This window comes from Cucurbita moschata, unplaced genomic scaffold, assembly GCF_002738365.1.
Source record: "Cucurbita moschata cultivar Rifu unplaced genomic scaffold, Cmos_1.0 Cmo_Scf00042, whole genome shotgun sequence".
Lineage (NCBI taxonomy): Eukaryota > Viridiplantae > Streptophyta > Magnoliopsida > Cucurbitales > Cucurbitaceae > Cucurbita > Cucurbita moschata.
The window spans coordinates 1413214-1424901 of record NW_019268558.1 but is presented as its reverse complement, the minus strand read 5'-3'; the positions used below and the strand labels follow the sequence as shown (position 1 = coordinate 1424901).

The 11688-nt window shown below is 37.5% G+C and overlaps 1 long non-coding RNA gene across 2 annotated transcripts; it reads right to left on the bottom strand.

Moving 5' to 3' along the window:
• Window positions 1-440: 440 nt before the first annotated feature.
• LOC111433445 lies at window positions 441-2753 on the bottom strand. Of its 2 annotated transcripts, XR_002708817.1 has the most exons (4): window positions 2567-2753; window positions 1896-2190; window positions 1731-1809; window positions 441-524 (listed from the first exon to the last, which is right to left on the bottom strand). It is a non-coding gene; the product is annotated as an uncharacterized LOC111433445 (long non-coding RNA). The 2 variants fall into 2 exon arrangements; XR_002708818.1 differs by lacking the exons at window positions 441-524; window positions 1731-1809; window positions 1896-2190 and adding an exon at window positions 2344-2461.
• Between the last annotated feature and the right edge of the window lie 8935 nt (window positions 2754-11688).

Sequence of the window (11688 nt, the reverse complement as noted above, 5' to 3'; positions counted from 1 at the left end):
TCAAAAGGTTTTGAGAGAAAATAACTAAGTTAGAAAGATAAACAATTGAAGTTTGAAGTGATAATATTATTAAATAGTGCTTTTATAGTTTTATAAATAACTGACCTCCAACAAATTTTGGAAACAAATTTTAGAAACAAATGTTCAAAAATAGTTAAACTAAATACTAAAAATATTCTAACTAAATAAATAAAGAAAAATATCTCTGTCACTGCGTGACTTTCTAGGCTTGGAAAGACCGAATCGTGACTAAAAAGACGAAATCGAAGACAAATAAAAATAAAAAGAAAATAAAATAGAAGGTAAAAATCGGACAAAATTTAAAACAAGAAAAGGAAATTAAGTACACCAAAATTAAATATAAAATCAAAGTCAATTGTTACAAATAGTAATTACAAATATAAAATGAAATGCTAAAGACTCTAAATATGAAAACGAACAAGACCGACAAGGGACTGACGCTCCGGAACGACACCCCTCTGTGACAGTGCAACTCTCGAACACCTCCCTGTATCGACTGGTACCTGAAAAAAAAAAGGGGAGAAAGGGGTGAGTATAAAATATACTCAGTAAGCAATCTACTTGTAGGCTCTTTTCGCATCCTTATCTTAGTAGGTATCTACGGACTTATCTCTGGGTTTTAGTGAGTACGAATCACGCTACAACTCCCTTTTCTGTATCTTAGGAGGCTTGCCCATCTTATGCAGTGAAATAGTTAGTGTCTTGAGGTGAGGCGCGACCTCATAAGTAAATCTTAGGGGATCGTATGGCTGGATCTAAATACGTGACTCTCTCTAAACATCATCCGTGGAGGTTAGCTGACGACCCTCACACGGGACCATACATCCACTAAATTTAGGGCGCAACCCCCTGTGTGCTGGTCAGCTACTGAGTCATCCTACGTGGCTCCATGTCCCCCGCTCAGGGACGGGTTTCTACGGCCTAGGAGTCCTGTTCAGAAGACCCCTTAGCTATTATCACTAGGTCTAGGCACCTGTCACACTTCCCTATCCGGATCTGCCAAGCTCAACGATCTTCGTACTGGAGCTCTGTCTCGACGGTATGGTATCGAAGCAGAGAGGGAAGTGGAGGTTCTGATGACACTACCCACACTGCTCAACTCTAGCGGGCTACCTACAGTTACTGTAGTGTCCTACTATCCTTTCTAGGGTGGGTCTTGGTGGCTTAGACTTGGATTCATGCATCTCTAAGATTCTTGTGTCGGGTCTCACAAACCTATTGGGTTTGGAATTTTGGGCTCTAGATCTACCAGTAATCGTTTCGCGGGTCTATATGCACGGTGTTCTAGAGGTCTCACAATCTAGGAACTCGTCTAGGCTACTTAGTCACAAGCACCCTAATCCACGCTCATAATTCCTTCCTATTCAACAAGAAAGATAACACAAGCTATCATCATGCATAAGAGTTTACAGGCAACAGTTCATGCAATATTAATAAACATGCTCGACGGGAAGATAACGTCCATCTTCACCCGGAGCGCAGATTTCACAAGTTTCCTATCCTCCTCATGCATACATACTTTATCAGATTCTCAATCAAAACAGATTTAATTAAACATTTCGCATCTAGCTTTCCTTAATCATTTCATTTTCGCAGTTTCCATACTAATATGCTAGGTTCAGCTAGCTAAGTTAATGGATGGTAGCATGCATGCTTGTTCCTAGCGGTTCCTACAAGTACTTCTCGTGGGAATCCAAATGGCTACTTACATGGTTGACGCGTGCCTTCTCAAGCTCAAATTATTTGTCAGAAAAGGTTCCAAAAATTCTGGAATTTCCTTGATAGGTCCTAATTCACATAAAATAGGATCGGAGTTGAAATCGGGGCGAAAAACAAGCAAACGGAGGTCGAACGGAGGGAAAAAGTTCACTCACGCGCCTACACGCGCCGACGCTCTCTGAAGGGTGTAAACCGCGCGGATTCTACGCGCGCGTACCCACGTGCTCCATTCTGTACAGTCGCGGGTCGAGACGGGGCAGTTCGGACAGGTCGGAGCGCTCTCGCGGCGATTCTGTTCGTGTGCGGAGCGCATGATCGGACTCGAGTTGACTTGAATCCGCGCCCTGACGCGTGTCGCCTAGCATGTGGGACACGCCTCTCCAGCCGCAGTTCGCCAAATGTCGATCACGGTTCCTCCTCTCTCCTCCGTACGCCAGCCGACGCTTCTCTCTCCAGAGTGTGTTTCAATTTCCAGATGTTAGCATTTTCGATCTATTTTCTTCGAATTTTCTTATCTTTCAATTCATAATCCATATCAACAATACACGAATATTGTAGATCTCATATTCTACTTCTACAATATATTTTTTCTTTATTTTTTCCTTGAGCACAGGATGAGTTAAGACTGTCCAAAGATACGGAAAAACTCACATTTCTGTTTTCGATCGGTTTACTCGAAGTCCGACTAAACTCCAATTTTCGTCCAGGAACTTCAAGAAACCTGTGTGAATCTTATTTTAGTCACATACCTCAAAAACTCCAGATCTAACGCTCAAGAAACTCCTCAGATCTAGATAAAATTGAAACAAGAAGTTCGGAACCTTACTTTGTCCGTTCTCGAATTTTCTTGCCGGAATGAGTGGATCCACCACCCAAACTCCTTTTCCAGCCCTGAGAGAAGTATTGCTTCGAAGTTTTTTGCCTTGGATTCGATCTCCAATGGCAGTTTGTCTTCTCTGCTCTTCCTCTCTCCCAAACCCTAACTTCCTCTCCTTTTTTCCTTCCTCTCTCTCTTTTTTTTTTTTTTCTTTTCTCTCTTTCTTCTTGGAGCCGAAACAACTCGACCCCTTAGGTAAGAGCAGGGGCATAATGACCCTTTTGCCCCTATGTTGTTATTTTATTTTTTTATTTATTTATCTAAAAATTCGGGTATTACCATCTTTATTTTATTATTTTTGACATAATCATATTCTTCTAACAATCTCTCTTGAACTTATTTTTCTATGTCAAGAATTAATTCTAAGTCAGAAAAAAAAAAAAAAAACTCTGCACATTAAGTTGTTCACGCAACTTTTGAAATGCTTCTAATTTTAGAGGTTTTGTCAACAAATCAGCACGTTGATTTCAGGTATCACAAAATAATAACTTCTTTTGTAAAATCTCAAAGAAAGTGAAACATGTAATGACAGAAAAAAAAGAGAGATAATAATAATAATAAGTAAATAATAATAATAATTAAAAAAATAAAAAAAGTAAATTATCACACTCTCTCCACCTCTCTGTGAGAGAAGAATTGGAGATAGCCTCCACTTAAACGAGATTGAATAGGAATGAAAAGAGATGGAAAAGTAATCATTAAAAGTTAGATCTCCTTATCTTTGCTGTTTTGCAAGAGATAGAAAAGTTATCTTACATCTATTTTTCAATTATTTAGATTTTTGGATATCTTATCGAAAATCAAAATTAATTGAAAATGGCTTGTGAATTGCATCTAAATTGAATCATCAAGAAAATCATAATTGATGGATGCATAGACATTTTTAATGAGAAAAATTAAAATAGATTGAAAATGACTTCTCCAATTGGATAGTCATTTGGGAGAGAGAAGAAAACATAATAGATTGAAAATAACTTCAGTTGAGTGTAGTTTTTAGGAAAGAGAAGAAAACATAATAGATTGTAAAAGGAAAGAGAAGAAAACAGAATAGATTAAAAATGTCTTCGGTTCATGATAGTAGTTTTTAGAAAAGAGAAAAAAAAAAGATTGAAAATGGCTCCGGTTAATGGATAGTCATGGTAGGGAGGAGAAGAAAACAGAATTGATTGAATATTATTTTATAACTGCATAGTCATTCATACGAAAGAAAAAGAAGTCCGAGAGAAGAGAAACAAAAGTGGTACAATAGAGAGAAGGAAAATGGAAGATCGGAGAAATTATTAGTATTTGTACCAAGAGAATATAATATTATAACAAACCAGAGTTGGATTGAATGATTGAAGCATGAAATAATATTGACATATTTTCAATTTAAGTTTTACTACCCAACTAAAATTTAGAAACAATGAAAACGTGGAATTCGATTTTTTACTGAGACTGTTTTAGAGCTGTATTTCACATTGTTAGTTGGATTATTAATTAAAATGTGAAATGCTAACGAAAGGCAATGAACGGTTCGATATGAAGTGAACTCTAGCAACATTTTGAGCAGCTCTTGAGGAACGGGAGCTTACGTTAATTAAATTAGGGAATACTTCGGCTAAGGCCAACCAGGTAAGTGGCCTTACTATAGGATAGGCTAAAAAATTGTATGAGTTACGATGATGTATGAACTATGTCATACGATGCGGTCTATGAGTTATGATGATGTATGATGTATGACTTATGATGATGTGTGGGTTATGATACCTGATGATGTGCTCAGTATATATATATATTTTGATGAATGTCGTACTTGATATGTTTGATGCACTTTGTGGCAATATGATGAGTATGATGATTGCGTGACGTTTACCTTAATATGGTGATGTTTTCCATATTGAGCATGCTAGATGATGATGAGTGCCATATTGCATCATGTCGTTAGATCGACATAGGACACAACCCTAAGAGCGTGAAAATGATATTATTATAAATATCCACGAGTATGTGTTACCTAGAGTAACAAAGAGATGAGACTAGAGGGTTGTGTCAGAAGAGACATTATGATGGATTTAGAGGGACCTCATGCATATTGTATGTTCATAAGCATAGGGCTACTTCCCCTAGAGATGATAAGTGTGGACGCGCACCGTATGATGAGCGCGAATGCGCACAAGTGCGAAAGCACACAGATGAGGGTGTTCATGAGGTGCATGACACTATGAGGTTCCGCTGACCTCCGGACGTCGCTAGAGATTAGCTTGACCAGAGGGTCCAGGGGGTGTGCGAGTGCCCTGGGGATTCACACTCGTACATGTGAGTCGTGGGTAGGGAAGTACTACACATCCAATTTGTCCGAGACTGGAGGCCACCCCTAAGATGATTAGAGATAGGTCCCTAAATCATGATTGCATGTGTTTGCATTTGCATGACCCCTATAGTGGGGCCACTTACCGAGTATTCTTTGAAATACTCAGGCCAAGTGCCACATCATTTTTCAGGTAAAGGCAAGGCGTACTTGTACAGATGACGGCGGCATCACAAGTAGAGACTGTGGCACGTGCATAGGGTAGATTCATATTTAAATCTCTAGTCTTAAGTTAGAATAGGTTGTTTTGCATTTCATTGTTTTAAATTATTTTGTATTTGTTTTTATTTTCTCTAAATTTCAGTATTTCATATTTAAACACGTAAGACCATGGCTGTGTTTTCCAGAGAAGGAGTTGTTTTAAACGGTTTTTGAAGTTTACGTTATTAATTATGTTCATGTAAGAGTTATATTTTCGCATTATAGATGAGCATGAGACGTTAGTAGCGACTCTGAGTATGTGAAAATTTAGGGTCGTTACAGAACGTCCATGTAGAACTGGATTTTTTTTTGGATAGCTTAATAGTTGAAGTATTATCACACATTAGCTTTGTTGCTTCTATTTGAGAGTGACCAATCTCTTTGAGTATCCTCCTCATCCAAACAGCTTGACATGCACAGACACTAACAACAAACTTAGCTTCTATGGTTGATAAGGGGACTATATGCTGTTTACAAGAAGACCAAGCTATTGCTCCTCCACTCATCATAAACACATAGCCTAAAGTACTCTTGCTATCTTCCATGTCTCCGACATAGTCACTTAAAACCCTTTTAGCTCCCTTCCTCTTGACGAAGAGTGTTTGCTCATTGGAACTGTTTTTGGATCCTTTCTTGATGAAGTAGGATTCCATTCGACTAAACCAGGTTCTAGGTGCTTGTTTTAATCTGTAGAGAGCCTTTTGGAGTTTGTAAACCATCTCCTCACTTTCCTTTTTCTCATAGCCTTTTGCTTGTTCAACAAAAATATCTTCTTTTAACTCGCCATATAAAAAAGCTGATTTGACATCTAACTGATAGAGTTTCCAACCTTTTTGGGCTGCAAAAGCAATGATCATTTTCTCACGGTGTCCATTCTAGCCACAGGTGCATACACTTCTGCATAATCAATTCCATGCTCTTGTGTGTAGCCTTTTACAACCAATCTTGTTTTGTATTTATTAACTTCTACATACTCATTTAGCTTCGTTTTATAAATCCATTTCACTCTTATTTTCTTTGCTCCAGCCGGTAGAACCACTAAGTTCCATGTTTGATTTTTTTTTCAATGGATTTGATTTTTTCATCCATAGCCAATCTCCATTTTGGAGTTTCGATAGCTTCCTCAAAATTCACAGGATTTGAAAGCATCAAGAATGTTATAATCTGCTAACCATACTAGTGGATGTCGATTTCTCCCCTCCCTTATTGTCAAATCTGGTGCAACAACTACTGAAAAGTTGTTTTCAACAACTGGTTCAATTGTTTCAGCAAGCGGTTCAGTCGTTTCTTCCGTGATTTCCCCTTCTTTGTTTTCAGCAACTGGTTCAATTGTTTCAGCAACCAGTTTAGTCGTTTCGTCCGTGATTTCTCCTTCTTCGGTTGTGTTCTCATCAATTTCAATATTTTTTCCTAGTCCAATTTTGTTTCATCTTCAAAAAAAAAAAAAAATTTCCAGTCCCATTTATGATCTTCCTCGAAAGCTACATTACCACTTACTATAATTTTATTTGTAGTTAGATCAAACATTCTATAACCTTTGGATTCGCTGCTGACTCCAAATAAAACACATGTTACACTTTTATCTTCAAGTTTGCTTCTCTTGGCATCTGGAATATGGACATGTCCCACACATCCAAAAACTCTAAAATAATCTATTGATGGTTTCACTCCGCTCCAAGCTTCTTCTGGTGTTATGTCTTTTACTGCAAGAGTGGGTGATTGATTCAAAATGTGAATTGTCCACTTTACTGCTTCAAGCCATAAATTTTTAGGCATTTTCTTCTCTGTCAGCATAGCTCTTACCAAGTTTATTACAATGCAATTTTTGCGTTCGGCCACTCCATTTTGTTGTGGGGTATATGTTGTGGTCAATTGTCTCTTCACTCCATGTTGTTTGCAAAAATCGTTTGAATTCTCCTCTTCTATTTGTCCTTCAACATTTTATAGGCATTCCAATTTCCTTTTCCACCATTGCTTTGAAACATTTGAAATGATAAAATGTTTCTGATTTTTTGCCAAGAAAATAACACCATTGACTTCCTTGAAAAATCAACTATAAAGCACAACAAGTACTCTTTTTTGCCACTTAAAGCCTAGTGAAATTGGACCACATAGATCTGCATGAACAAGACCCAATTTTTTCATTGCTCTCCATTTACCAATTTTTGGAAATAGAGTCCAATGTTGTTTGCCTTTCATACATGCCTCACAGGTGGTGTTTGGAGCTACAATTTGCGGCACGCCTTTCACCATGTTTTTGTGTTTCAAGGTGCACAAGCCTTTGTAGCCGAGATGACCATAACGATGGTGCCAAAGTGATGACTAATCCGTATTTGAAACTTGGAGGCATCTTCCTTCATTTGTTGTGGTAGATGGTTTAGTACGCAAAATAAACAGTCGATTTGCTCTCATAATTGACTCTCTATTTTTTCTTTTTGTGGATGATAAATGCTACATACATCATCTTTGAACAGCACTGCTACTCCTTTTTCTTGTAGTTGTCCAACGCTCAAGAGATTATTTTTGAGTTCAGGTACCCAATACACATTACTAATAGTGTTACACTATCTTATACAAAGTTAATTTCATTGCACCCTTTCCCGTAACTTTCATACTTGTATTATTTCCAAGCTTGACAATGTGGGAAAAGGTCTTGTCTAAGCTTGAAAACATATCTTCACTTGCATACATATGGTTTGAGCAACTAGAATCTAAGAACCAGACATCACTTCTTTTTGCTTTATATCTTTCCATATGAGTCATTAACAACATTTCATCATCTTCTTTCAGCATAATTCAATTCCTTATTTATCTTTGGACATTCATATTGAAAAACACCTAAGTCATGACACCTATAACATTAAACAGTTGCTTTGTTGAAAGTTGATCCTCCTCTTCCGCGTCCTCTCCCTATAAGTTCCTGTTTCTCTGTTACTTATTTTCATTTATACTTCGACTTTTAGAACTTGTCCTCTCCATTAATGTTGGATCTTCGAAATTTTTGTTCATACACCACTAATGAACTTTTTAATTCATCAATGGACATGTTATCAGTATATTTGGATTCTTCCATGGATACTACAACATAAGTAATTTTTTCAGTCAAGGCACGTAGAATTTTTTCTACAATTTTCTTGTATGGCATATCTTCTTCATTGCTTCTCATCTTGTTGGAGATTATCATCACTCTTGCAAAATAATATGTGATAATTTCATCCTTCTTCATCTCTAGGATCTTAAATTCTCTCCTTAATGCATTAAGAAGAGATTTCTTCGCTTTTTGGTTTCCACCAAATTTTCGCTTCATCGAGTCCCAAACAATCTTGGTTGTGTGACGATCCAAGATTTGTTCAGAGATAGTACAATCAATTGGCTAAAAGAGATAATGCTTTACTTGGTGATCTTTGAGTCTAGCATCATAAATGTGACCCTTTTCTACCTTAGTTAGCATTGTTCCATCCTCTGGTTCTGAGAAACCAATTTTCACCACACTTCATAAAACCTTTACTCTGAGCAAATTTTTCATCAGCTCCCTCCAATCATCATAGTGACCATCGAAGTGAGGGATCTTCGCTAAAGTTTTGTCTTCACTCATACTCTCTCTATTTGATCACTCAAAAAATTGCAGCTCTAATACCAACTTTTAAGTTTGGACGGGAGAATAACTAACCTAGAAACATAAACGAAAGTTTGAAGTGATAATACTATTGAATACTGAACTTGGCTTTTATAGCTTTACAAACAAGCATCAATAGAAACTAACCACAAGCACAAATCTTGGAAAATAGTTAAAAGTAAATACCTAAAAAATATTCTAACTAAACAAAGAAAAGATATTTATTTAACTATTTTGACGTAATCAAATTCTTCTAACACAAACCTCATCTCATGAGAGCTCTTGTTGTTATTGTTGTTTTGAGCTCTACTTGGTTGTGTAGTTTCTTGGTGACTTCTTCCTTTGTCACCATTTTTGTATCCATATTTGGTAGCTGACTTATTGTTGCTCCGACTTTTACTTGTGTAGAGTGCTTCTTCTTCACCCTTCAATGTGATGCCTTTAATTTGTTTAACCATGTATTCTTGGCTAACAAATTTTCAAACTCTACCAGCGATGGTTGAGCAAGCCATCCTTGTATAGCAATAACGAAGCTTCTATATTTTGGTCATAATCCGTGGATAATGATCCTCTTCTCGAGCTTCTCCAATGATAGACTTCGGACTTTGTTCAATAACCTTTCGAAAAATCGACTAGAGTTTGTGGAAGTACTGAGCAATCGTCATGTGATGTTGTGAAATTGAAAACAGCTTGTGTAACGATTCAGATTTTCCATTTTTGCCTTATTTGGTTGATTTTTATTTTTATTTCTATATATGACAAGATATTATGTTATGCATTTATTCTCGCCGTAAAAATTTCAATTTTCAACAGGGAAGTTATTACCTAAAAATAAAATAAATAATTAAATGTAATCTCCCTGGAAATAGAAGGATTCGTGCTAGACTTTTATTACCTAATAGAAACATTCCTATTTCTCTAAATTTCCTTTTCTAAAACCCTAGGATGCCTTATTGGGAAGTGTCTTGCCACTCTCGGCTATTCCACACGCAACACAACCTTTTACATCCCTTAAAAACGATTTTTCTCCAAACTTTCCTCCAGAATGTTGGGGTTGCTTTCGGAGGAAGAATCGAGTAGACGTAAGGATTTGATGTTGGGATCATTGTGTCAAAGAAGGTTGACCGTCGAAAATCAGTGTTGAGGACGTTGTGGGATCGTCGGCGTGTCACCGGAATCGGGGAGTCAGAAACTAGGGTTTCGTCGCTTGTCGGGTAAGGAAGGCGAGGTCTTTGGAATCGAGTCGAGCCGCAGACACACACCCAACAGCTCCGGCAGCTTCGCACGCGTACACAGTGTGGCTCGGATCGCACGTATACGAAATCGGCTCGATTTCGCCAATTTCCACAACTCGACTTGGCAGCTTAGTTGGCCGACTCGGCAACTAGGCTTAGCGGCAAGGTATCACTATAATATATTGATTCCAAGGTTTTTGGCTCTTCCAAAGCTGTTTCTGCCCTCAGTTTTACCATCCGAGGTCAGTATGGTCCTTAAACGTTAAAGACATCTTAGGTCAGGGGTTTATTTTGATAAATAGCATGAGGTTTAGCTAGGATACCTTATGAAAGGTTCTAAATTTTTATGTGGTTATCATAGGACATATTTAACTGCTGGGATTAGCTCGTTGTGAGTGACTTCAACCAAGACCATCGAGGTAAGTGACCTTACTGTTGGAGTTAGCTTACTACGTGTTGTATGATGGTGCGTGCCTTATGGCCCCTGCATACACCATATTTATGTGATATGATTATGTGATGTATAGATTGTGTTGACTGTAGATCGTGTATGTTTATGTGATGTATGCATTGTGTTAATTGGACTGTTTATGTTATGTGAAGTTATGAATGAGATAATAGTATTATATGCAATGAATATGTTGATCGATGTCATAGATACATGTAGAATTATCGAGTCATGTCATGAGATGGGTATGCAACTGGAATGTACTCTCATGTTATGTAGTATGCCATGTAATGTAGGTAATGTGAGATGCCATGTAATGTAAGAAACGTATATGCGATGTTAGTACTGCTTATGTCATGCCATGTTAGATACGTTAAGGGACCTCATGCATATATGTATGTCACGTGCATCGGGATTCTTCCCCTTTATGTTACTAAAGAATGAAATACGATATATTATGTTCGCCATGATATCATGCGGGCCCTTTTCTATTCTGTGGTGTCCGGCGACGTATAACACGTGCCCGACCAAGTCAGCCTTAGGGGGTATGTTTACGAGCTCGCCTGGTGGGTCCATGTATGCGTACATGGGCCATGTGTGAAGGAGTACCACACATCCAACCCTACCCAGAATAGAAAAGTGCCCAAGGCTATGAAAAGTTTATGAAAAGTTAGGTCCCGCTCATATGTTGCATGTGTTTGCATTCCTAACCCCAACAATGGGGTGACTTACTGAGTATTTCATAAAATACTCAAGCCACGTGCTACCTACATTTTTTCAGGTAAAGTCAAGGCGCCAATGTACGGTTAACGGCGGAGCTGAGGACACCATGGAAGTTAGAGATGGGATATTTTTAGAAGTTTACTTTCATTGGACTGTTTTAAGTTACTGCATCGAGTATTGTTTTATTTGGATTTATCTTGAATTTAGTTATTGAAGGTTTATTTTCAGAGATAGGTTTTGTTTTGGATTTATGAATCCTTATGAAAGACTCCTCCAAGGTTATTTATGATGAGCTTCTGCTTACTGAGTTATATATGCATGGGTGACGTCACTAATTAGGTTAAAGAAAAGTAGGGGCGTTACAGCTCGTTTTTCAGAAGTTGTAACCTAGTATCTGTAACGACCCGGGAAAGAAAGAAAAAATATATATATATTTACAATAATAATAAATAAACAAATAAAGGAAAAACGAGAAAACAGAAAAAAAAAAAAAAAAAA